The sequence below is a fragment of the Crocuta crocuta genome, unplaced genomic scaffold (genome assembly GCF_008692635.1).
Source record: "Crocuta crocuta isolate KB4526 unplaced genomic scaffold, BGI_CrCroc_1.0 scaffold187, whole genome shotgun sequence".
In the NCBI taxonomy this organism is placed as follows: domain Eukaryota; kingdom Metazoa; phylum Chordata; class Mammalia; order Carnivora; family Hyaenidae; genus Crocuta; species Crocuta crocuta.
The window spans coordinates 3,678,039-3,704,258 of NW_027532196.1; the positions used below are offsets into that span (position 1 = coordinate 3,678,039).

At 37.5% G+C, this 26,220-nt stretch overlaps 1 long non-coding RNA gene across 1 annotated transcript; it reads left to right on the forward strand.

Annotated features, from left to right (window-relative positions):
• LOC144242570 (uncharacterized) lies at nt 1-14,706 on the forward strand. The gene is made up of 3 exons (XR_013338383.1): nt 1-75; nt 11,998-12,134; nt 13,979-14,706. It is a non-coding gene; the product is annotated as an uncharacterized LOC144242570 (long non-coding RNA).
• The last annotated feature ends 11,514 nt before the right edge of the window (nt 14,707-26,220 follow it).

The window sequence follows — 26,220 nt, forward strand, 5'->3', positions numbered from 1 at the left end:
GAACCAGCACAAAGAAGCAGTTTGTGTGCTCAGCTCCCCCCAGGACCAGTTGGCGTGAGGGGACCTGGTGTGCAGGTATTTGGCAAGTACGGTCTTTCTATGCACCGAGGGGAGGTTTTTCTCTCCCCCGAGCGGAGGTTTTTCTGTTTCGGATTCTCTCCTTTTCCCCTCTCACTCCCCGTAGAGGGTAGAGGGGGATCGCCTCCCACCCTGGAGTCTCCGATCCCGGCCCGATTTTATCTTCCCCGGTTCGCACTCACGTTAGAAGTCTCTCTCAGTGGATTCTGCGTCCTTTGTCTCCCAATCTCTCAGGTTTTGTAAGGTTTCCAATGGCTTCAGATCTTTTCTGTGTGATGTATGGGCGCGAGTGCAAGTACGGAGCTCCTTACTTCTCCGCCATCTTGCCCCCTCTCCGCATATTTCCATTTCTAAAAGAAAACCTCCAAGCAGCAATTTGAGTTCAAAATTCCTCCACAGAAGTCTAGTTTCCTTACCAGCTGTTTGTAAATATTTACCTTCACATTTTTAATGACGACAATGTATACAGCACAAATACCAGGCACTTTAAATTATAAATATTCATCACAGAGGTTGCCAGTTTTTATGTAGGACACAGAGAACTCTGCCTGTCTCCATGTATGGGACTATGAAAAGTGTTTCTGGACCCGTAAGTGGTTAAGAACAGATGCTCTGGAGAATAAACTTTTATGGTTTGAGTTCTTTTTCTCTTAGGGGTATGACTTGAGGCAAGTTATTTTGCCTCTTTAATGTACCATAATATTCTCCTTTGGGTGCGCCTCGGTGGCTCAGCTGGTTGAGTGTCTGACTTTTGATTTCGGTTAGGTCATGATCTCACTGTTCTTGAGATAATTCCCATGTTGGGCTCCATGCTGATGGTGCTGAGCCTGCTTGGGATTCTCTTCCTCTCCCTCTCATTTTGCCCCTCCCTTAAAATAAGTAAATAAATAAAAACATTTAAAATATCTTCTTTGCATGCTGCTGTAATAATAAATCTACCTCCTGGAGTTGTTACTGAGTATTAAGTGACATAGTGCATCTAAAGCATGAAGCCCACTTTTGGGCACATGGGAATTCATAATAAATTCAAAACATTCCAGAAAACAAATTTCCAGGAGACATTTACCCTCTCTCATCCTCCTTTCTCCATCCAACACAACTGCATGACTGGTTTAGTATCTTTAAGGCTACTCAAAATTAATGTGCTGGGTCTAAGGGTCAATAGGCAACAGGTACCTGACATAATTTCAGGCTTCTAAAGAAACTCTCTGAAGGAATATATCTCTGGAGGACAGGGCCTCAGGGGGAGGGTTTGTGAAGCCCTTGACATTTCACACAAAAGAGTGTGAAGCTCTGCAATTGTATTAAAAAGTGCATAAAAGTAATTTTTTCCCCCTGGGATCCATAGCTTACAACAGAATGTCAAAGGGGACTGGGATTCCAGAGCCATTTGGAACCTTGTAAAAGAAGGAACAACTCTAGCAGGGTATGGAGCAGTCTTTGGGAAAAGAGCAGCTCAGGACTGAGTTTCATCTCTGCCACTCACCAACTAATTGGCCCTAAACAAGTTAGGCAATTACTCTAAATTTCAGTTTCCACACATTTAAAATGAAAATAACAATATCTTCTACCTTACTGGTCTTCACCTCAGAGTTACTGAGATGAATCAAAAAGTGATGTGGTTGGCACCCAGGAACAGGCACCCAGGAAGTGCCAAATAAATGTTAGTTCCCTTCCCCATTACTGATGTAGCTTCTTAATGATAGAAGTCCTCCCTGGTGCCCTTTTTTCTTCTATTCAGTGCTAAGTAGACTTGGTCTCTTATTAAATTGCAAATGACTTTGGGAATAGTAGTATATCAAGCCAGAGTCTCCTTAGTGATTCTCACCATTACATTGTTTCTTTAAACCGATTCTTCTATCAGGCACCAACAGACCACAGAAAAGAAAAATATTATAAAGGTGAATTTACTACACATTTTCCTTTAACTAGTATTAAATTAATGGATAAATTTCAGGACCCTTCTTTGTATTTCTTTGTCTTCCTACATCTCTAAAATCTCCACCCTTTGATTATAGCAGCTCAAAAAATTTTTATCTTTAGATATCAGAATTTCCCCCCCTTTTTTTTTTAATAAACTTTTTTTTTTTAATATTTTTATTTATTTCTAGGAGAGAGAGAGAGAGAGACAGCGTGAACAGGGGAGGGTCAGAGAGAGAGGGAGACACAGACTCTGAAATAGGCTCCAGGCTCTGAGCCGGCAGTCAGCACAGAACCCGACGCGGGGCCCGAACCCACGAACCGCGAGATCATGACCTAAGCGAAAGTCGGACGCTTAACCGACTAAGCCACCCAGGCGCCCCAAGAATTTCCCCATCTTTTAATTTAGGGATGAGCAAATTGTGGTCCAAGGCCAAATCCAGCCTGTGGCCAGTTTTGTAAATAAAGTTTTTATTGGAAAGCAGACACAGTCTTTTGTTTATAGATTGACTATATCTGCTTTTGCATCACAATGCAGAGTTGAATAGTTGACAGAGATCACTGGCTTGCAAAGCCTAAAATTTTACTGTGTGGCCCTTTACAGAAGATCTTTGACTCCCGATTTAAATCCATAGTTAGTCTCTCCCTGAGACTTTGGGGACATGGGAAAAAGCAAAAGGATTCAAATAGCTTGAGACAAGGTAGAAAGACAATTTGTAGGTTGTGATCCCCTACTTGAGCTGATATGGGTCCAAAGTCAATTATCTCATCATGATTGACCAGCTGGGTGCCCTTCTGCTTTTTTAGGACTTTAAGATCTTACCAAAATCACTACCCTTTATAAAATCAAGAAGAGGAATTAGTTGTATCAAAAAGAACTCCAAAAACAGTGTATTTCTAAGAATTTATTTCTTCTCATGTTTTTAAAATATTTATATTTCATATAAATCTCCTAAAAGTGTTTGAGGACTATAAATCAGGGACCGAACATAAGAAGATAAACATGCCAACATAAATGATGTGGAAGGAACAAAATGGAATTTAAATAGCGAAAAATCTTAAGGAATTAAATATATAGTAATTTGAGCTGAACATTTATTATATGATTGTGATAGAGTGATAATTAAATCAACTGCAAAAAGAAAACAAGGTATTTTTTAATAGAAAAAAAGTATTGATAAATGAGCTTAAACTTTAGCAAACATTACATCAAATACATATGTAGGCCTCTGATTCAAAAGGACATATATTTTTTTTCTCCAACACAGAGACATTTTGATTCAAATCTTTTGGAGGCTCCATTTTCAGAACTGTCTAGAGGAAAAGCAGCAACATATTATTGCTGAATGTGAAAAAAAAGAAGGGACTTAAGAAAAATAAGCACAGTGAGGGGGGAAGGAGGCAGAAGTGAGCTGTGCACAAGTAAGTGCAATCACAGCACAGCTGCCCTAAGGTATGGACAATATAGAGATGATAGGACTCAGAAGAGCCTCCTTCTAAAGCCACATATAGGATGATACTTACTAAAAGTATAGATGGATGTCAGGAAAGTCCAGGTTTCAAAAGTGACTTTTTCAAAAGGCTTTCTCTGTAAGCTCTGAAATTCTTCCTAGGCAGTGGCTGAGAAGTCTCTATTTCATTATTTCCTTATCCCTGGGTAGATGGATGGAGGATGCAGCTTGAAGTTTCTTTTCCCCATGAGACAGGGGTAAGAGCAGATGCAGAGTTAATCTTGCTAAGGTGAAGCCAGGTTTTTCTTCCTGATTTAGAATCTATGAGCAGAACTAACTGCACATAGAAAGAAAGGAACCTGCTCAGTTTGAAAATGCAGAGACTCTTGGGATCAAGTTTACTTTTGTCTTAGGTTCCCTTGGGTCTAGAGCTAGATGTGGGGATTCTTGTACAAGTGATTTACTGAGAGGGGAGGCTCTCAAGCGATGTGAGCAGTAGAAGTGAAGGCAGCAAGCTGAGGCAGGAGAAGGGATTATATAAGGATAGATGTCTAGCTGTAAGTGTTATCTCCTGGAGAACTCTACAGCACGAATAGTACCACAGAGCAATTCCCACCTTGAGGCAAGGGAAAGCTGATTTGTACTTGCCTCCTAATATGATTGGCTGAAATCATTGGCAGCAGGCCATTCCCAGGGGATGGGGGAATAACTGACCTACCTATTGACCTCTCTTTCTACCTGCCTACAGGGGCTCCTGGGTGGCTCAGTCGGTTAAGCGTCCGACTTCAGCTCGGGTCATGATCTCACCATTCGTGGGTTTCAAGCCCTGCATCGGGGTCTGTGCTGACAGCAAGCTCAGAGCCTGGGGCCTGTTTCAGATTCTGTGTTTCCCTCTCTCTCTCTCTGACCCTCCCCTACTCACTCTGCCTCTCTCTCTCTCTCTCAGAAATAAATAAAACATTAGGGAAAAAAAAAAACCTACCTACCTGCAGGTGAAATGACTTAAGTTGTCCAAGATGAATTAAAGTAGAGGATTGTCCCGAGCCATTTTCAGCCAATACTCATAGCAGCTGAGGAATGGGTAAACAGCCCAATAAGGGAGGTTTGGGTGGGGTACCAATAATATACACCAAGATTTGAGCACTTAGAAAGATTGAGTAAGCCATTCAGTATTTCGTACAGTGTCACTCAGTATTGCAGTTGGTAGGGTTGGGATGAAGTTGGGAAGCGGCTGACTCCTGACATGGGTTGGACTCAAGGCAAATCCTCTTGCATCTAACCCTGGCATCTCCATTTCTCACCTATCAATGTACATAGACTACGTATATGACATTTATTTAGAATTCATCTTCCTTTTTCAAGCAACACAATAGACTATACATTGAAAAAGCACTATTAACTAACATTACTACTTAGGTGTATGTCCTAGGAATACTTTGTCTCTACAGATGTAAATGTATTTTCTCTTTTACTAAAACATAGAAGACTGTGTGCCTTCACATGATTTCTTTAGTTGAAGGAATGGTTATTCTTATTTTCTTCTACTCCTTTTTGAAAAATGTCTTTGTTTGATTTTATACTTGACTGTAAAATAGTATGATGGAAAATTCTATTCAAGATTAAAACTAATTGCAGCCACATTCATATATTTCATTGATACTAAGATGTATGCCTTTCCACATTCTAATATTGCCCAAATCATGATGCCTCTTTCTTTTTACAATCCCTGTGGGTCAGGTGAAAGTTGGGACATAGCAGTATTGCCCAGGCCTGGGAAAACTTGGCCATTACTTCATTTACTTTATGTGTAATGTTGGTAGTTTGTTCTGTTTCTCTTTAATAACTTGACCTTGAAATATTTTGAAGGCAGAAATGGATAAAAGAGCTTTGGGATATAAATTCAATGTTAATGAGACAAATATTTGATGTGAGTGGAGTGGATGTAATTCTATATTCTATATTTTCTTGCAGAGCCAAACCAACTGCTTTAATAAAAAAGGAAGATACTCCCAAGTAAAGTGGTGAAGTTTTGTTACTAGGCACTGGTAAAAGCATTACCTAACATATGCCAGCCAATGCAACTGAAGTCGTGAGAAATGATCATGTCGCTTGGAATATGTGAAAAAAGGAAAAAGCCACAAGAAGCTGATGTGAATGATTGATGGTTTGCACAGGACTATCATAAAAACATCATGTCATAGTTTGGCTGGCAGAATGTTTTCTTCTTTTTATTGATACCTGTGCCTTTTACAATTAATAGAGCCTAATATTTCATGAAACATGGTGCTAGGCAAAGACATAATTATTCTTAGAAGAAATTATTTTGAAAATAACCTAAGGGGTGATAAAATCTAGATAATGATACCATAAAGAACATATTTAAAGTAAACAAGGATTAGTTTATTTAGGTTGTTCCAGCAAAGGAGAATAGAACTTAGAGAAAGCTTGGGAACATTGCAGTAATGGAAGTTAGCCGGGAGGTCTTCTGACAGGATTTGGGCTTTGGATGAATGTAAGCAGAAATTAAGGAAGCAGGAGCTGCTTCTAGATTAGATGCTGTCAAGGAATCAGAGTGAATTTTATCTAGGAAGAAGAAAGGCCGAAGTGAGGCTAGGGTTGTCATTGATAAAGAACAACAGTCACTCATGTAGTCAAAAGAGGAGATTGTTGTGGTTGTGGACTGGCCTGTCTCTCTACTGCTGCAGACATGATCATGATGTGGCTTATATGGGCATTACTTACATTCAGTTGGGGCCATCATGTCCTAGCTGCCAGTGGGGCCATGGTAGTGAAATATGTGAAAAATTCACTGGACTTGGAGTGGAAAGCTTGGCTTAAAGGCATTGTATCTCTTGGGTATGGGAATTTACTTTTTATAACCTTTCTGAACTTCAGTTTCCAAAGCTATAAAAACAAATCTGCTTTTTTTGTGTATGGTGTTAGAAATATAGCTGTCCTGTTTTCCAGCACCTTTTATTCAAGAGAATATTTTTTTCCTATTATATATTTTTGTCTCCTTTGTCAATAGATTAATTGACCATATAATCACGGATTTATTCTGGGTTCTCTATTTTATTCTATTGATCTCTGTGTGTATTTTTGTTCCAGTATCATACTGCTTTGATCATTGCAGTTTTGTAGTATATCTTGAGATATAAATACTTGAGATTAAAATACTTCTAGCTTTGTCATTGACAAGATTTCTTAAGCTATTCTGGGGGCGCCTGGGTGGCTCACTCGGTTAAGCGTCCGACATCGGCTCAGGTCATGATCTCACGGTTTGTGGGTTTGAACCCCGTGTCGGGCTCTGTGCTGACCGCTACCTCAGAGCCTGGAGCCTGTTTCAGATTCTGTATCTCCCTCTCTCTCTGACCCTTCCCTGCTCATGCTGTCTCTCTCTCTTTCTCAGAAATAAATTAAACATAAAAAAAAATTTTTAAAAGATTTCTTCATCTATTCTGGGCCTCTTATGGTTCCATACAAACATACAAAATATGTTATCTGTTCTACTTTTGTGAGAGATGCTTGGTATTTTTAAAGGGATTGCATGGACTCCACTGATTGTTTTATGTAATATAGAGATTTGAACAATATTAATCCTTACAATCCTTGCAATTAATCCCCTTACATGGTATATCTTTCCATTTGTTTGTGTCATTTTCAATTCCTTTTATCAGTGTTGTGTAGTTTTCAGAGTACAGGTCTTTCACCTCATTGGTTAAGTTTATTCCTAGGTCTTTTTGTTCTTGGAGGTGGTGCATTGTAAATGGAGTTGTTTTCCTAATTTCTCTTTCTGCTCCTTCATTATTAGTATGTAGAAGTGATACCGATTTCTGGTATTAATTTTGTATCCTGCCACTCTACTGAATTCACTTATCACCTCTGGTAGTTTTTTGGTGAAGGGGAATGGGAAATACAGGCCATCTGTTATGGAATGAATAAGTCACAGGAATAAAAGGCACAGCATAAGGAATATAGTCAATGGTATTGTAATGGTACTTTATGGTGACAGATGGTAGCTACACTTGTGGTGAGCATAACATAATGTTTAAACTTGTTGAATCACTATGTTGTACACCTGAAACTACATAACATTGTGTGTCAACTACACTCAAATAAAAAAAAGTAATTCAGAAAATAAAAATAAGTCCTGGGGATATAATGTATAGCATGGTGATGTAGTTAATAATATTGTATTGCATATTTGAAAGTTGCTAAGAGAATAGATCTTAAAACTTCTCATCACAAGGAAGAAAATTTGTAACTATGTATGATGACAGATGCTAACTAGACTTCTTGTGGTGATCACTTTATAGTGTATACAAATACTGATTCATTATGTTGTACACCGAAAACTAATATAATGTTCAATGTCAATTATACCTCAATTGAATAAAAAGATCTTAAATAGATAGATTAAATAAATAGATAGACAGATAGATATATAGATAGATAGATAAAAATTCTACTAATATGTACTTGAAATGATCGAGGAGAAGACAAAGGAAATACACACCTAAAGGACAATAGTAAGCAATCCAAAACAATGCTGATTCCTTTAGGCTGTTTCAGACAGAATGCCCAAGGTTCTCAAGGACCTTAGGTTTTGAGTGGAGATGGAGAGGTTTGGGAGGATACAGTGTTTGGGCTGCTAGGAGATTTTCTTGCTGTCAGGGAGCAAATTCAGTAGAATGGCCACAAAGCTTGCACACAGCTGGGGAGCCAAGAGCCTGCCTAACGCATCTGAGTTGGGGTTCTCCCAGAAGCAGACCTTGAGCCAAACAATCCTGTGAAAGTGATTTATCTGGGAAGGGCTCCCTAGAGAGGCCAGTAAGCCTGATGGGAAGCAGGAAAGGGAAAGGGAGAGAACCAAGTATGGGTATGATTCCAAATGAAACCCCAGCTGCAGCTGGAGCCCAGGAGGGGCTCTGGAGCATAAGTGACACTTCAGAGTTCATCCAGCCTCAAGGCAAAGGAGCTGAGCTTTTGTACTTCTGCACCAGTCACTCATTAGATGGGCTTTTTTTGTGGGGCAGGACCTGGGCAGCTGGTTTCCACAATGGCAGGAGGCAACTATTAGTAGCAAAGCATGCAAAAGCTGGGGAATGGGTGCATAATGCCAAGAAGAGTGATATGAGAGCATCTAGATGGAGCATAAACTGTGTCTACCTGGGCTGAGGAAACAACTTGAAAGGGGCTCTCCTGGAGGTCTTCTGTTACCCCCAATCCTGCTGTGGCATCTTACTATCACCATGTTGACCCAGAGAAGCAAGTCTTCTGTAACTGCCACTTCTTGGTACATAGTCCTAATAGACAGGCTAGCATTTCAAATGAAGTATGTCAGAGAAAACATTTAAAAGCTGTCGTTCTGTCTGGCGTGTCATTGGAGTGTGACATGACTATGGGAGTTCTGTTAGGAGTAATGAAGCAAGATGAGCCCTAGCAGATTCATTCTGCGGAGCACAGCTCAAAGACTGAACTAATATTATTACTGACCATAAATGTTGTTAGGAGGATGTGGAGAGGATGGTAATGCCACTAAGCATTACAATCAAACCTCAATAATGACCAGTGAAGCAGGCTAATAAATTGTAGATTATGTGTGCCGTGCAAATTCATTCCTTCAGAAACCTCAGCTTCCTAGTTGCAAGAAGTTCAAAGGCTCCTGTTGCAAGCATTGGGCTGAAAGCCACACAGGGGAAAAAATGAAAAGCTGGCAATTCTGTTAGAATTATCTGAGTCCTCTGGTATTGAGTTACCTTCCTTCTTTCCTACTAATGAAAATGGAAAAATAGAAAAAAGATGTGGATTTGCTAGTAGGTAGGAACTTCCCGAGTGCTAATGTGGTACATCCCTGTTTTAACAAGAGGGACTGGGAACCAGAACAGATTTGGCTCTCACTTATGCATTGGGCAACGGCAGGCCTCCGAGTCCGGCTTCTCTGGCTTTGGGGCTTTCTAGGCACATTTTGGAAAAATAAAAAGTCCTTGTCATCCAGAAAGAGGATGCGATGTGTGTGCACTTGTTAAAAATAAATCTGCTCTCACCAAAAACCCATCCAAGAAAATCTAAGGAAAACCCTTCAGGAGAAATATTGTCATTGCACCAATGATTTTCAGGTTCTGAGAATCTCCCGGGAGCCATAGTTTCTTGAGAATTGGGACATGATTTTTGAAGACTTTATGTTTCTTTTGAAAAGCCCATTTTGGTGGACCTGTCTCCTTACCTCAGGGTTTAAGAGATGGAAGATGACAGTATACCCTATAAGCAGTTTTCTTATTAACCTCTCTTTATCCAAGAAGCTGCTGCCCCCTGGAGTCAGGGAAAGGAATGCACACATAACCCTACCTACTCCTCTCCATCTCAAAAAAAAACAAAAACAAAAACAAAAACAAAAAAAACACAACTACTCCCAGGTAAACTAAATGGAAAATAGTAATTCAGCAGACTTTTCCCTGGTCAGTGATAGAGCCTTCACATAGAAATGCTTTTGCACTTAATCTGCCTGTTCCCACCCACCTTTTTATAATTGGGAAAACTCAAATTCAGAAAGGATCTTCTGACTGCCATTAGCTATTGCAAGTGACAGTGTTGCTGGAAGAGTTATAACTTCCAGTACAAGAGCCTAGAGTTTAAGCCAGAAGATACTGCTTCTAGCTTTGGCTCTTCCATTCATCAGGATATGGATTTTGGACAGAGTAGGCTTAGAAATCTCTTTTGTTCTACAGCAGCAGTTTCATATGGGGTCTAGCACAGGAGAAGAGAACCTCATATCTAGAGACTGAGTATGGGGAAAATCCTCCAAGAGCTTCTAGATTTTCTACAACATGAAAGTGAACTTTCTCAGGCTTGCGTTTGGTCTTCTCTGGTCCTGGGAGTACCCCCAACATTCTGAATTCATATTGCAGGAGCTGAGATATGTGGCCTAAGCCAGTGATTCTCAACCCTACATTCTCCAGCAAGAGCCCTAGGCAGATAGAGCTCTGTGACTTATTAGGTAATTATTGGTGGGGATGAGAACCTTATCCAACTATTCCAGGTGTCATGAGGTGTTTATATTAAACAATAAGGGAAAATAAAGGGGGAAAAAAGACCTTAAATTAATCTGATAGGCATCTCCCTCTTTCTTCCTTCTTCACTTTCAAAATTATTAGATTAAGATGGAAGCACAGGGGCGCCTGGGTGGGCCAGTCAGTTAAGCATCCGACTTCGGCTCAGGTCATGATCTCACCGTTCGTGGGTTCGAGCCCCATGAAATGTCTGTGCTGACAGCTATCTCAGAGCCTGGAGCTTGTTTCGGATTCTGTGTCTCCCACTCTCTCTGACTCTCCCCTGTTCTCTCTCTCTCTCAGAAATAAATAAAACATTACAATTTTTTTTAAATGATGAAAGCACAACTCTTAAACATTAAGATGAGTAATTCATGTCTACAATTTTAGAATTTTGTGAGAATCTCTTCTACTCCTACTAAATATTGGATGAACATCTTCATGGAAATTATATATTTTCCTCTTTCATCTTACCTGACTGCCTTCTGTCCTTTTGCCGATGCTTCTTTCCTTCCTTTTCTGAGAAGAGAATACACCGTCCTTGGGTGACGTTCATTCTTCTCCTTAATATTCTGTAAATTAAATACAATGGTGTAACGTTAACTAGTATTACTACATCTTATGTTATATGATAAGGGAATAAGAGAGAAGAAAACAAAATATTGTTATGTATATACCCAAACATATACATAAAAAATAAGGCAAGCACATAACATTAAAGTCTTAATTTCTGCAGTTGGCCACATGCCTACTCAGAATGAATTCAGAAAACTCATTTTTAAGATTCTGTTCTTTTCAAAACAGTTCCTGTATAGAAATCTGTATCAGTAAGTGTTCCACAAGAGAAACATAACCAGTGAGTTATGCACACGCACATGCACACACACACACACACACATGCACACACACACATGCACACACATACAGAAAAGCTCATATATACATGCTATACATACAGACACAGAAACACATGTATTTATATATCAAGAGATATATTATAAGGAATTGGCTTTTGCAGTTGTGAGAGATGGCTAGGCAATTCTGAAATCTATGAAGTGGGCCATCAGGAAGTGGAGGCCAGAAATTCTTGGACACAAGCTAAAGCTATAATCCACTTGGCAGAATTTCTCCTTCCTCAGGAAAACATCAATTCTGCTTTTAAAGCCCTTCACCTGATTGTAGGAGAGACTTAACCAGATTTTTGAGGATATCTGTACTTAAAGTCTACTGGTTGTAGTTGTTAGTAACATCTCCAATATGCTTTCATGGCAACACCTGTGGTGTTTGACTGAATAACTGGGGAGTATAGCCTAGCTAAGTGACACATTAAAGCACATCCATGCTTTGCTTCAATTTTTGTTATCTCTATTTCCAGCGTAATTACTTTTAAAAATATATATTAAGATGGATTTTTTTTTAGTTAAGTTCATAGTTATTGAATGTTAATGATATTCTAAGATCAGCCATGGGTACCACACTGTGTGTGTCTTATTTCATAGGCATTAAAGTCCACATGGAATGTGGCTCACCTGAGCATTTGGCATGTTCTAGAAGATGAAATCATTTCAAAAAGTCAGCCAAAAGGGAATGGAAAAGGAGGGAATCTTGGATGTGAGCATAGTGACCAACTCAGCAGGTGTGTATTTTAAAATATTAGAATATTTATTTTAAAGCCATTTACTTCCCTCACCTATTGGAAGGCTCCCGGTCTTGCTACTCAGATGTCATTTCTTTATCCAAACTCAAAAGAGCTACGAACTGGTCCCATGTTCACAGTCCCCATGGTTTAAGTCCATTTCTATCATCTCTTCCTCCTTGCATTATGGCAGCTTTCTTCCTCCCTGTTTCTCACTCCTCAGAGGGAGCAGAGCCTGAAGAAGGCTTCATTCTCCTTCTTATCATCCTCAAGTTTCTATAGTTGACACACTAGAGGGAATAGAAAATGATGGAGGAAGTCAATAAGCCACAGTAATTCAGTCTCAGCAGTTGTTTCTAGAATGGTCTATGTTTAATTCCATGCACACATGAGTGGCTTAGGCTAGGCTTTGAAGCAAATGCCTCATTAAGGAAATATATAGAAAATATCTCAAAATAGTAATTTTGGGATTTTTACTTTGTGTCATTTCCTTTTCATCATGACCTTTCCCCTTCTCAGTAAGAGGCATCCACATTGCCTTGAGGATAAGTAGATCATTAGAAAGAAAATGAAAAGAGGAAGCAGTCAATGTTCAGCTTTCTGAGTTCCAAAACAGTCTTTTAAGAATCAAAAGTGATGGCCTTAGATAGACAGAGCAATATTTAGGCCATAATTATATAATTAGAAAGAGAATAGAGAATCTTTGTCAAGATGGCATCTTTGCAAAAGGGAAAAAATGTATACATAAAGAGACATGGCTGGACTCAATAAAAGATGAACATTTCCAAGTCAAGGACCAGAATGGACAAACAAAATGGTGAGCAGAGCAGATGGTAAAACCTCATTGCACTTTGAATGTGAAGTAGCAGAAGTTACAAGGGCTTTTGTTTAGTTCCAAGTCAAGAAGACTAAAAGTGTTCCACAGGAGATGACATGTTTAGGTGGACACCCTCACTTATGAATAGAGAGTGTAATTTTCCTGCCAACCCTTTCTAGGGGATAGAGTTGCTTGTAAGCCTGATGCCTAAAAAAGGTGGAGACATGGACACATCTGCATGTTCATGATGGGACCTAGCTTCAGATTAGGGTCCTGGAGTTTACAGATGAAGCAACTGTAAAACCAGAACAAACAGAAAAGCAAAACAATTCATTGCAAAGGAAATTAAAAAAAGGAAAATACAACATTTTACCAAACCAGCAGAAGGCAGAGAAAGAGAGTAATGATGAGAAAGAAAAAGCATGTTTATCTCAAACCAAAAAATAAGGTAATGGAAATGAACCCTATCAGGCTCACAGAGAAAGTAAATAGACTAAACTTTCCTACCAAAAGTCACAGTTTATAAAATTGAATTTGAAATAGGGTGCTAAGTAAAATACACCCAAAATAACACCATGCAGAAAGATTTGAAAAAAAGGCATGAAAAAGAAAATAAACACTAAGTAAAAAAAAAAGTAATGATAATAAATAATGTCTGGAAAAATAAGACTGAAGACATTACTAGGGTAAAAAGGGATATCATATAATTATGAAAAGAGTACAAGCCAATGGGAAGTTACAGTAATCATGAATTAGGGAAGAACTCAACAACATAAATTTCAAGGTAATAAAAGTAAAATGTACAGAATTACAAAGATAAATTAACAGACAAAGAAAACATTGGTGATTTTAACAAAACTACCAAAAATGGGTAAATTAAGCTGAAAAAATAAGAAGACATATAAATGACTTCCAAAACAAACTTTGTAACATTTATCTATTATGTATAAATGTTTACTCACTGATTGGTAATGTGACTTCTGACATATGTCTGTTTTCCTTGTTCTATTTTTTCTTTGTTTCACAGTCTACACGTATTTATGGATAAAAGCACAAATACTGAAATATTAAAAAATTGTGATGGGAATTATGAACACTGATTATGTGATCATGATATGCTGGAATTGTTCTGAAGAAACAAAAGGAAAAGCCAAGCTAGAGGAACATGACCTGGGTCAGGAGATGTCGTGTAAGAGTACTGACCCTTGGGAACCACAGAGAACACTTGGAAGACACTTGGAGAGAGAATTTGTAAGAGTCACTGGAGAGCTTGCTTCCATTGCTCTGTTATCCTCATGTGAAGACACAGAGAAGTCTGCAGTTTACAGCCTGGAAGAGGGTTTTCACCGGAACCCTACCCTGCTGGCATCTTCATCTCAGACTCAGCCTTTTGAACTGCGAGAAATAAATTTATAAATTTATAACATTGTTTATAAACCACCTCATTTCTGAGTATTTTGTTGTAGCAGCTGAGCTGATGAACACCCTACCCTATTTCTTTCACTGCTTGTTCCATTTTGCCCCATCTGCCTATCCCTGACCAATTCATTAAGGTATATAACTCCCTTCTCTTCCTTCTCATCCCTTCCTTCCACATGTATTGGCCATGCTCTACCAACACTGTGCTATTTACTGTTTATATAGTGGTGAACAAAATGGAAACAGTGCCTGCATCCATGAGTGTTACAACTTGATACGGAAGATTTAACATGATGAACACAGTTAAATATGTAAATACAAATTTTCTGAAATGTACCATGAAAGAAAATGTGTGTGTTTTTTCCTGTGAAAGAGACAATAACTTGGCGATGTGCTTTAGTTTGAGGGCCCAGGGAAGGAACTACCATTGATTCTGAAGGACGATGAGCCAAAAAAAAAAAAAAAAAAAGAGTTGCCTGGTAAGGGAGAGGATTAAGACCTCTGCAGATCTGAAGGCTGAGGAAATGGGTTCTCAGTTGGAAGAACACTTTTTTTCCCAGTGGGAAGTGAGGAGAATATCGTTCTTCAGTTTGAACACATGATAGAAAACTTGGTTTAAGCCATGAGAATCTCAAAATTTCTACTCAAAACCTTTAGATGTTTCTTAGAGTTGTTCTAGCATCTAAATTCCATACAACAAATGAAAAATCAGCCTATTTTTCTGTTTAAATATCTTTTCTTCCACCACCTTGTATTGTTTCTGTTGAGTACTTGGGTAGACACATGTTGTTTCTTTATATTTAGATTTTCACCAGTATGTGTTAGAATCATGTCTTTAATTACTCTTACCTGGGTCAGATCTTTATTCATCTCAGAATATTTCTTCATTGTGTTTAATTAATTTGATGTGACATCAAATGTTTGTAGTGTTCTCCTTTTCCTTCATTTTTTAATGAAATTTTGATTGTTTACATCTTTACTCTTCATTTGCTGCTATAAAATTAATTGTATTTTCTTCAATAATTTTTAGCTTGACGTTTTCCCCATCCAAATCCTGGCAGAAATCCTCAAGCATTTTAATTTTAAGTTTAATGCAGGATAAATTCTCCTTTTTATGGAGCAGCTACCTTTATGTTCTCCAAGAATTGCTGTCCCCATATAAAGCAGTTGATCTACAAACTCTTTTTTCTACTCTGTCCTTACTCTATCAACGAACAGGCATCTGCCGCAAGCCATAAGAGCCTATAGGTAGCTTCAAACTTGTGGTTCTAGACCCTTCTTGGAACTAACAGGTCACAGAGTCCACAAAAACCCCTGTATCTTACTAATAAATTCTCTTTTTATTTTTATGTCTATACAATCATGCTTTTGTTGCTTGCAGTCCGAATACTTTGCCTAAGTCCAGGTATCAGGAGGAATTATTTCAATCTTCTATGTCTGTTCACTCTACCCTACATGTAGAGGATTAGGAGATGTTTAAGGAATTTAAAATTGATGAAAGAAAAAAAATTAAGAATAGATAGAAAAAAAAAAAAAAAAAAAAAAAAAAAAAAAAAATAAAGAAAAACATTTTNTTGATGAAAGACATTTTTTTCTGCTTGAACAGCAGAAATTTGAATGCAAGTTGCATATAATGAATACTTACATATTGCAGGTTTGAAGAAGAAAGATAAAGGATTTAAAAGGCATTATGAGACTTTTCTTCAGCTCTGTACAGCCTTTGAGGTTTATGAAGCTTGTTAAAGTCCTGTCACACAGACATAGCAAAGAGGGAGCAGGTCTGTTGTTTCCTATAGCAATGGTCATTTCTACTTGTTCTAAGAAACACTATTTTTTTTTAATCAATATTCAGGAATAAAATAAGTGTTTTTCTAATGTTTATAATGTGTATGGAGACAGAATCTAAAGACTTTTAGATCAAAGAATACTGATACTACCACCAATATATATTATTTATTACAGTATTAGATATTCTATCAATGTAGTAAAGTGAGATAGGATGGTCAAGGTAAGATTGGCACTTTCTTAGTTTAGTACTTTATAGCTGTGAAGTATGTCTATTGAAGTTCAGATGATCACTAAACTTAGAAAGGAATATGAGAAAAAGATAAATTGCCTTTGTGGCCAAAAGACCAATCAGACATTTCATTAGTAAATTGGGAACCTTGAAACCTACCATTAGTCTCATATGGAAGGTAAAGTCTTGAAAGAGAAGTAAATCACAGCATTAAAAAAGCAAAACATGACCTAATCCTATTTTGTGTGTTCACATTTTGTTATAGACCAAGAGAAGAAGCGAAGGACTTTTTTTATTTAACAACTTATTAGTATTAATAATAATACTAATTACAATTTGCATGGCTCAAGTAATGGTTCTTAGAGGAAAAACAATAGCCTCAAAAGCTTATGTGAGAAAAAAAGGAAGGCTGAAAACTAATGAGCTAATATTTCAACTTAAGAAAAATCAACAACAAAAAAACAATCAAAAAATAAAACTAAAGAATAGAAAGAGATGTGAGTAATAAAGTCTAGGAATTCTTAAAAAGAAACCAAATGTACCATAGATAACATCAGTAATGCCAACTCTTATTTCTTTAAAAAGATTATAAAACTTGAGAACCCTCTAACAGGGTATAAGAATAAAGGGTACAGATAAACAATTTTAGGAATGCAAAAATTGCATTTCTAAAAGATGCAGATAATAAAATGATAACGGAAATAATGTGTGCCAATGTACTAGAAAATTTAGTGAAACTGAATAAAAATTTCTAGAAATGTGAATAATTCCAGAAAAAGAAAATTTGACTTGTTTTCCTCTTGTTCTCCTTACATTTAGAGGAAAATTATACCAAATATTCAAGGAATAGATCATTCTAAAGAAAATTCTTTCACAGACTGGAAAGAGAGGATACATTGGGAAACATATGTCTTGAAGCTAGTAAAATCTTAAGACCCAAATCAGGATAGGACAATGGGATACATGGAAATTATAATGCAATCAATCATGGACATAAATATAAAAATGCCTCCAAACGCCTCCCAAAAATCAGTAACAAAATGAATCCAGCACTGTAAAATAAAACACAATATTATGACTAAGTTGGATTTCTTACTTATATATAAAATTATTATGTCCTATAATTCTTCATAGTAGCACATTGAAAAAGGAAAATATAATATCTTAATAACTGCAATAGATTAAGGAAAAATATAAAATTTAGCAATGATTTCTTACCAAAAAACTTCCTAACAAAGTAGAAACAGAGGATAATTTCTTTAACTGATATATTGATATATATTAATTTCTGCCTCTCTGTCTCTCCCTCTCTGTCTCTCTCTCTCTCTATATATATATAATTTCATATATATAATTGATTATATGAATCATGAATCAATGATTCATAGATTCATGATAGATCAGTCAAGATAGATTCATTTTAAGGATTTAGTTTTCTCAATTATGGAGGCTGCCCCATCCCAAATCTGCAGGGTGGGTCAGTAGACTGGAGACTTAAGGAAACCCCAGCTTTGCAGTTCAAGACTGAAGGTTGTCTGTCAGCAGAATTTATTCTTGCTTAAGGGAAGTCAGTCTTTTCTAGTCAAGCCTTCAATTGATTGGTCAAGGCCCACCCACATTATGGAGGGAAATTTGCTTCCCTCAAAGTCCACTGATGTTAATGTTAATATCATCCAAACACCCACCCAGAAACATCTAGAATAAAAATTGACCAAATATCTGGGCATCACAGCCCAGTCAGATTGACACATGAAATTAACCATCACCATGATAAAGTATTTAAAAGCATTTTCTTTAAAATTGGCAACATTGCAAGTGTGATTGCTACTAATGTTTCTGACCATCATGTGCCAAAGGATCTAGCCATTGCAGTAAGACAAGAAAAAGAAATTAAAGATAGAAATATTAGAAAGAATGAGGCCAAATTTTTATTCAATAGCCCATTGATGTGATTATCTTAAAGAAAAGTTTCTATCAGAAAATTATTAGTTTTAATAAGATAGTTTAGTGCATTTTCTGGGTATAAGACCAATACACAAAAATTAATTTTATTTCCATGTATTATCCAAAAACAATTAGAAAAAAAACTGAAAAATACTATGTACAATAGCAATATAAATATTTGGTACATAGGGTAAACATTTCACAAAAGGTATAGAAGATCCTATGTATATACTAATATGTATAGCTTTAATAATAAAGAAGGACTATGTTATTTTCATGAAGAGAGAAACTCACTTTCTTATAAATGCCATTTGTTTTCAAATTGATTTATAGATTCAGTGTAATAAAAGTAATATTATTTTTTATAGTTTATTTATTTTGAGAGAGAGAGAGAATGTGTGCATAAGTGGAGGAGGGGCAGAGAGAGAGAGGGAGAGAGAGAATCCGAAACATGCTCTGTGTTGTCAGCATCGAGCCTCATGTGGGGCTCAATATCATGAAAGGTGAGATCATGACCTGATCTGAAATTAAGAGTTGGATGTTCAACTGACTGAGCCACCCAGGCACCCTGAAGTAATATATTTTATAATGATATGTGATAAGCTTATTCTAAAATGAATATGAGAGACAAAAGGGCCCCAAATAGTTACAAATGCAATTTGCACTATATGCAAAAAAACCAAAAAAATGGGTTCAAGAATTCCTTATATTAGCCGCCACCATGGGGTAAAAGCACCCAGGGTTAGTTAGCAAGATATTATAATAAGATCACGAGTAAGTTGTTATATCACCCTCAGGAAATCACTTTCCATCTGGTGTCAATATACTTTGATCACAAGCATCACTTGTCCCCCAAACCCTTTGCTTCTTACACAAGTTAATGATTACTATATGATTGTTTTCTTCACATTCACAGTGTGTGTAAGATCTTGAGGGCTTAATAAATACAGAGATGAACACCCTGTTTGAGGCTCTTGTTGCCTCCTGGATATTAGCCTCTCTCATATTCAATTCTGTGTCTACTCTCTTGCTGGACAAGAGAGAACTCCAGTCTTGTAGTCTGCGACAGCACTATACCTACTACCTATTAGATATATAATACCTACCTATTATAGGTATTATAGGTATTATACACACATACACATATATAGGTGTATACCTACACCTATATAGGTATAGGTATACAGGTATATATAATACAGGCTGGTATTATTGTAGGAGTAGACAAATATCTACCACAGGCATAGAACAGAGATCCAAAAGCAAACTCATCAATCTGGAGAACTGATATGGTTCCAATTGGCTCAGTAGATTAGTGGGGAAATGATTCACCATCACTGTGAAGCAGTAAGAAAAAGTCCTTTGAAAAAGAACTACACAGGAGAAGAAATACAAATGTCATATAAGCATGGAAAGATGTTCGTTGTCATTAATAATTCAGAGAACTGAAAATTAAAACCTACAGTTAAATATCATTTCATAGTCATTAGTCTGGCAAAAACTCAAATCCTGCCAATACCATGTTTGACAAAGGATGTGAAGCAAAGAAAACTCTCTTGATTGCTAGTGGAAATATGAATTGAAATTATGTTGGAAAATAATTTGACATTACTCAGTAATGTGCATATCATGTAACTGTTTAATTCTATTCTATTCCTAGGTATGTGCCTTAAACTCCTGCACATGTGGACCAGAGAACATGTACAAAAGTGTTCAGAGCAGCATTGCCTACAATAGAACAGTTGTGCAAACAACCTGCATTGGTTTTCCATTGCTGTATAACAAATGAACATACATTACATGGCTTAAAACAACACCTATTTTTTATCTCATAGTTTCTGTAGGTCAGAAACGGTGCCTGGCTAGCTGTATTCTCTGCTCAGGGTCTCAGAAGGTTGGAGTCAAAGTGTTGGCCAGGTTGTGTTTGTTATCTTCTAGACCCTAGTGTTCTCTTTTAAGGTTGTGTGGTTGTTGGTAGAATTCAGCTCCTTGCAGTTGTGGAACTGAGGTCCGTATTTTCTTATTGGCAGTTGGCTAGGGGCTACTCTCAGCTCAGGTGGTTTCCATCAGTTCCTTGTTCTGTGGCCTTCTCATGGTTCAGATCTCTCTGACCTTCTTTAAGGGCTCACTTGAATAGATCAGGCCCACCCATGAATATCTCCCCAATTTAAAGTCAACTGATTAGTGATTTTAAAGGTATCTATGAAGTCTCTTCACAGTAGCAGTAGATTAGTGTTTGATTGAATAGATAGGAGAAAGCATGTGTCCACTAGGGACTGGGAATCTTGGGGGCCATCCTAGAATTCTGCCTGCTATGCGGTCCAAATGTTCAATGTCATTAGAGTAGATCATCGTATTTTTTATTGTATTTTTTATAATAGAGTCAAATGACAGAATAACTTAATAGCAGTGAAAATAAATGAAGTTAAACTACACATTTATATTGATGAATGTCAAAAATACATTGAGGTGAAAAATTAAATCATAGAGTCTTACAGTATGATTTCACTTATGTAAATGCCCAAAATGTGAAAAATTACACACAATTTAGCTTTATAGTACATTTAGGTGGAAGAGTTCTAAACATAATAATGAAAACAATTAACACATATTTAAGAAAAGTGTTTCTAGAGTGAAGAGAGTATAATAAAGGAGGGAAACAGGGATTTAAAATTATGATTAATGTTTTATTTCTTAAGCTGGGTGTTAAGTATTATAAATTTTCTTAAGGGTTGGCTGGGTGGTGAGGTGGGTTAAGCGTCCGACTTTGGCTCAGGTCATGATCTCATGGTTCGTGGTTCAAGGCTGGTGTTGGGCTCTGCTAACAGCTCAGAGCCTCTGAGCCTGCTTTGGATTCTGTTCTCCCTCACTCTCTACCCCTCCCCCACAAGCTCGGTCTCTGTCTCTCTCTCTCATAAATAAATAAATATTAAAAAAATTAAAGAAATGTATTTTCTTAAAGCACTCCATAATATGTATAGTAGACTTCACATTAAAATATTTTAAGATAAAATTAAATATACCGAAAGAAAAGACTCCATTTAAAAAGTAACAGAAGTATGAAATATATGAGAAATATGCAGTTTCAATATAAAAATCCATTGACTAGCATAAATCATGACTTAAGTAAATAGAAATATGTCTTTTAAAAAATAGGATTCTATAAGGATGTCAAAGATATAGTTTCAAGCACCAAAATTTGTCAGCATTTTCTATTAAATTTATGGTGTATGTGTGACTTCCAGTTTAATACAAATAGGAAAAGGATCAATCTAAATCCTTTCATTATTTCCATGAAATACCTCCTCTCGTTTTCTAATCTTTCCTTGAAAAATGAAACTACAGCAATTTGATACCATTTTACTTCTCACCTGAAGCAAATGTGCAAAAACAGCAGTGTTGTCTGTGGTGCTGCCCTATGGGTCGTCCATGGCATTGTGTTCAGCTGTGACCAATGCATTTAAGGAGTGTGAAGAGGAACTGGCTGCCATCTTTGCTACTCTAATTTCCCAAATAATGTCTGTGAATATAGAGTCTTCACAACTTGACTTCCTAATTAAGAAAGTGACATGTTTGGAAAGGATTTTAAATGACAGCGTTTGTCAAGGTGTTTGTTTAGTGAACTCTCTGGGTGTGCTGCTACACAAGAACAGTCTTAATTAAGGTTAATTGGTGCATAATTCGAACCTCTGCTGACTAAAAAAGATTCCACTAGTGGTTAAGTGATGAGAACCCTTAATGTCTAGACTGAAGGACAAAGCAATCACAATTAACCAGATTTCAAGACACACTCTTTATGGCTCACTGCTGGTATGACCTATTTAGAAGAGCAACATCTCATCTGAGTGTTTGAGAACCCCTTGTGAGCTTTAGATAAGCAACTGTGATTCTAGCCTCTGTAGTTAGGGGGAAGAAAACAAAAACAAAGAAAAACACATACAATGGTGGGCTGCCTATTATTCTAAACTATGTTAAACTTTAGCTCAGGTAAAAATTCATCAACTACATTTTTTCTTTGCCTTCCTCTTGCATAAAGGGGCCCATGGGATGAGTGGGAAGATGGGCATACAGAACAGAGGCAATATTCTTCTCCATATTGGAGAATGGATTAGAAGAATGCGATAGCCTGTTCCTCACGTCTATCAAGGGGCCACAGCCCCTAGACTTATATTAGCTACCAGCCTGTGTTCCTAATAGTGAAGGGACCAAACACTAATATGAACTCCAAGGGGTGGTCATAAAATTACATTTTGCTGGCATCTTTCAAAACAAGATGAAATCATCTAGCAATGGCTGGCTTTAGTAAAAACTTATTTGGAAGCTGGAGTTTAACAGAAACTTCCGTAAGGAAGAACTTGGTTTGTAAGAAAGGACTTATTCTTTTGTTCTCATTTTTGTTTATTAGTTTTTAAATTTGCAGTACATCGTGGACTGGTATTTTTGTAGAATACAAGGAGTTGGTCAATAAATTTAAAGAGACAATGTTTAGGGGCGCCAGAATGGCTCAGTTGGTAAAGCCTGGGACTCTTAAGTCCAGCTTAGGTCATGATCTCACAGTTTATGAGTTCGAGTCCCCAGTCGGGCTTGCACTGTCAGGGCGGGGATCCTCCCTCTCCCTCTCTCTCAAAATAAATACTTTTAAAAAGACAAAGTTTGAGTATAAATCTATATTAGAATCAACAGACATAAAATTATTCAGTTGAATTGTTATAAAAGGTTGTATTTCTTTCCAATTTTTGTACTCATCTGTGTACCTAGTCATAAAAAAGTTTGGATTGGGCCCGCAGGGTTGCGGGTCAGAAGCCCACTGAGATGCCGCTGCCCTTCAGGCTCCTGCAAAGGGCTAGATTTGCAGCAGAGCACGCACAGTCCACTTCCCTGTTCTGACCTCAGGCGATGCCTTCCTTGCACAGTTGTGGGCCTCAGCCCTTTCTTTTAGGCACCCAGCCCCACTTCTGGGGCTCCACTGGCCTGTGACTGCGAGGGGTCAGAAGGAAGGTGCACAAACACTTTGGTTTGCGTGATGGGTGGTGTGAGCCGGGCTCTGTGGACGCGTCTGGTAGGAGGGGCCTCAGGCACCCCACACACAGGTATTTTTCATTGCATGCTCCCCTGCGCCCAGGAGTGTAAATCCCGTTATCCCACCAGATCCGCCTTCATTCAGGAAGGGTTGTGGGGGCTGCAAAGCCTTGGACCTCAGCCCGCGGTTCTCTGAGCCTCCTCTGTCGCTCAGCCCACCCTCCCCTTTTCGCTTCGTCTGGACCTACGTACATCTGAAGGCACAAAGTGCACTGTGTGAGCTCCAACTGCACTGTCTTGGAAAAAATAGGTGCTTATCTACGAACCCCACTTTGAATATATCTGGACCAGGTAATGTGTCAAACTATTTCCTTCTTGGAAGTTTTGAGCAAACTTCACATTAGTTCACTCTTTCTGCCGTTTGTTGTTGCTTAATTAATTGTTTCATAACATATGAGATTTGATGTGTCCATAAATTCGTAAAGCCTTTTCTCAGGCCAGATCCACTTGCTCGTCCGATGTATTTAGATATTCTTCCAAGAATATTGCTTTGTGGTTACAATGTACTGCTCTCTAAAGAAAGAATAACGGGTGTTAATAGGCCACTTGCTTACTTTTGTGTTCAGTTTGAATATGTTGGATTTTAAGTAGATGAACCTTTGATAAATTCAACTCCCCCACCCCCATAATGTTTAGATGAAGTAGCAAGCTTGGGATCAGTTTTCTCTAAGTGATTGGGCCTTGCCTGTTTGTCATGTTCACCTGGAAATTGAGCCTCTGTTTGGAACCCTCCAGGGGGTGGGGGGCGGGGGATCTGATGTGATGACAGAGGTTACTGAATATAAGAAAACTTTCCTACCTATTGCAGGTTCAACATAAAAATCCATTGACTAGCATAAATCCTGACTTAAGTAAATAGAAATATGTCTTTTTAAGAATAGGATTCTATATTATAAGGATATATATTATAAGGAAGTTAGCCCACTGCAGAGTGGGCTAGCAGAGCTATCTTATTAACTAGGGTGAAGAACTTCATTGGTTACCTCTGGGTCAGGCAGGTGAATCACTGTACCTTTTGAAGATGCATCCTAATTTGTGAGGTTTGGATCATAGGCAGATGCTCCAAAGGCCAAGGACCTCATTTATCATCTGAAAGAGGTGGGATATTTACAAGGCTCTTTTCAGCAGATTTTTTTTCATTATTCAGAACAGTTGTATATATAGACTTGTGGTTATCCCGTATCAAAGTTAATTCTGTATACTATCATTCTGTAAAAATCAGCAATTTACAAGTCTTCAGAAAATTGAGAAGCAATGAAATACATAAACGTCTAATGCTCTGCTGAACATGACTAAATCTCCTTAATGGCTTTGAAGGCAGTTCAGGATTTTCCCATTCCTCTGTGTAATCATTAAAAACAACACTCCTTACCATGCTGGACAGCAAACATAAAAGGATGGATGGATGGGCTGATTCTGTTCTGCTCTATGACACACTCCAGCTATTTATTGAGCAAAATCCTGATAACTTTGTTTACCATTTCAGCCATTAAAACTTGAGTTGTAGACTTAGGGACATGAATGGTTATTCAGGCTTTTCCATTATAATCCGTGTAAGACTTCTTTTGGTCAAAGCATTTACCTGGAGGGGAAACTTTTTTGAACCATCTTATTACATTTTTCCAAATGAAGCTTCTACAAAAACCATCCTAGTTTCATGTTTTCCCCCTTCTAATTAAAGGGAGTGCTGTTTCCTGGCTTCTGACAAAATTACAAAGAATTCATCAGAACAGGATAACACTGGTCCACTTACCAGGTGGTTTAAATATGCAGATTAGGGACTTCTAATTTATGTGACCTAAGGACTGCCAGAAAACAACTTAGGTTCTTGGCCATTTAAAAATATATTTTCTGAACTGACCTTAAAATAAATAGAAAATGTCCCCACCAAGTGTCTCTTTAAAGTGTGGATAAAGGAAACTACTGCACATGATATGTGAAGTTGCCAATATCATGTGTCAAGAACTGTTGAATACTGGCAATCTCAAGTGGTTCAACCTAACAGATTATGTGGCAAGTGTTTTTAGACTATTTTTAACGATTGAATCTAAAGTGATTCTAAAATGAGCAGCTTGGACACTTTTGGGAGAGGTCCTGAGATATGCCAAAGAGAAAACTACATCTTCTTAAGAACGATTTGAAATTAAAATGGATTATTAAAAAGAAAGGACCTATTTAGCTCTCCTGTTAGTATTGAGAAGAAAATGTAGGGATAATAAATTAAGTGGTTTAATGAACTCTTGGTGTGGCATGTGAAAGCAATGGGATACCTTTTCTTGGTATTCAAAATGATATTTGAGAGAGATACGTTAAAGTGGGTGATCATCTGGAGGATTTTTCCTCTTTATTGTTAATTTTAAGATGTAGATCAATACAAAGATTTATGTAAAGATATTTTTGAAGATCTATAAAGCTTTGTATAAATCTTTGTATTGATTTTTTTTAATGCACTGAAGTGGGTAATCATGCTGAGCTTTTTTGTTTATTGTTGATTTCAAGATCTACAAAAGCTGGTTCAGTGAGCAATTAAGATTGCCCAGGCACAATCCCAGTTTGAAAAGAGACCTACCTTTCTGTGGTCACATAAATGGGATTACAAGAAAATTTTAAACTTCAAGTGATTTTACTTAATATCTTTCCATTGAGATTGGATGCTTTGAAAGTAACTTGTCCACATCTTGCTGCCATCAGCAGTCATTTGGCTCTCTAAAAATCTGTATTCTGTATTGGAATGATGTAGTCTATATTTGTGACCACAAAGCAGCCATGCAAATTTTTGGACAGTGGTAAGGCAAGTGTGTCTCTGCTAT